The sequence below is a fragment of the Myodes glareolus genome, chromosome 10, assembly GCF_982192425.1.
Source record: "Myodes glareolus chromosome 10, mMyoGla1.1, whole genome shotgun sequence".
Classification (NCBI taxonomy): Eukaryota; Metazoa; Chordata; class Mammalia; order Rodentia; family Cricetidae; genus Myodes; species Myodes glareolus.
The window spans coordinates 86,381,783-86,383,846 of record NC_142035.1 but is presented as its reverse complement, the minus strand read 5'-3'; positions in this window follow the sequence as shown (position 1 = coordinate 86,383,846).

The window sequence follows — 2,064 nt, the reverse complement described above, 5'->3', positions numbered from 1 at the left end:
CTTCTGCAAACTGTGTGGGGAACACCAAGAATCTCAATAGCATCTTTGTTGAAACTCACAGACCTCTCTACCCCTAAATCTCAACCAAGTGGGGAAGCCTCTGGATTAGTAAGGGGCACCATGGAGAGGAGGGAACTCAGACCTCTGCATGTATGGTCGGGAGGCACTGAAGAGAGCTGAACAACCAAGAATCCTCTGCAAGTTAGGGGTCAGAGGCCCTGGAAGCCACAGGCAGTGAACTCAGATGGGGCCTAAAGGAAAAGACCTGGACAAAGAGCAAGTTACATTACCTGTTGCAGCTAATGGATTAAGGCTGTAAATACACAATGAGACTCCTAGCACCCAGTCCTGACAACTCTAGGGAACCTGGTCAGGGTATGTGTGGTCAGGGTGTGTGTGTGTGTGTGTGTGTGTGTGTGTGTGTGAGAGAGAGAGAGAGAGAGAGAGAGAGAGAGAGAGAGAGAGAGAGACGTGGTCAGGGAGATAAAAGAAATGAGACAAAAGCATATGAAATTCAAGAACTTTGATTCGGCTAATAAAAGTTCCAGAAACAGGGAGAGGAGAGCATGAAGTTGTCAAAGAAGCAATGCAAGAAAACTTTCCAGAATTAAAGGACAGGGGTTCCTGATGGCAAGTTCACTGAGTTTCCAACTCAATCAAGGAAAAGAGCAGCCATACCCAAGGTCATTGCGGCGACACTTCAGTAGTAGGGTCATGAATGGTTCTGTGGTTTCTGGGATGAATGAAATGGGACATGGATGAGGTGAAGGAGTCATTTGCCTATGTCCAAATTTTAATGGAGCATGAAAATCTTTAAAATGATTATAAAAGGGGCTGGAGAGATGGTTCAGAGGTTATGAGCACTGGCTGTTGAACTCTGAGGTCCTGAGTTCCGTTCCCAGCAAACACATGGTGGCTCACAACCATTTATAATGATATCTTGTGCCCTCTTCTGGCCTGCAGGCATGCATGCAGATAGAATACTGTGTGGATGATAAATAAATAAATCTTTAAGAAGATTATAAAAACCTAGAAATAATAAATAAAAATTACAAATGAAAAACAGAATAGAAAAACTGTCCAGTGATAAGATTCATTGAGCCTGGAACTAGGAGGTGAGCTGGCGTGGTACAGCTGCAGTACTGGGCTTGGGTCTGTGGATGTAGCTCAGGGAAGTGCTTGCACAGCAAGAATGAGGACCCAACTGGATCTGTGCACCTCCTAAAAAGCCAGGTGTCATAACTGATGCTTATAGCCCCAGCACTGGGAAGGTGGAAGGTCTTTGAGTCTTGCTGGCCAGTCCACTTAGCCTGATTGATGAGCTCCAGGCCTCAGAGGAGATGGCTGGTATTCCTGAGAATGACATTTGAAGTTGTCTCTGGCTTCCACCTCCATGTCCGTGCGTGTGTGTGCACATGCATGAATACAGACACACACACACACACACACACACACACACACACACACACACACGGAGACAAAAAGAAGTTGGGCCAGAAATAGGGGATCAAACAGACAAAAGAAGGCAAAGAATTCCTTAAATAATGGCTCAGGGAGACAGCAGGGTCCTTTGCCCAGGGCAGCTGGAAGCCAGAGGCCCTAAGGGCCAGGGAATTTGTTCCCAGGAAAATAAATGGGCTTGGCAAATTACAGGACAGGTTTGGTCATGTGGAAAATTATACTGAGGGCTTGGAAGGATGGAAGGATGTTGTCAATTGTCTAAAAAAAAAAAAAAGCGAACAAACCCAAGCTGATGAAAAAACTGACAGTAATAATTTACAAGACAAACAAAAAAGAAACAGTGACCTAGCACGCGGCCCGGGAATAAACCACATTTAGGTTGTGACGAGAGCGAAAGGCGCAGGCACAGGAAGGGTTTAGAAAGCTGAGAAGCGGGTCATTTCGGGGAGCCTGTGGGGAGAGCAGCAAGGGATGGGAGAAGAGGCCTGTCTCAAGGTTAAGAGAAGGCGTGGGAGGGCCTCAGAACACAGGAGTCTCTCAGAGCCTGGGGTGAGCTAGCTGAAGCACAAGGTGAAGGAAACGGGGGGGGGGGGGGGGGGGGCG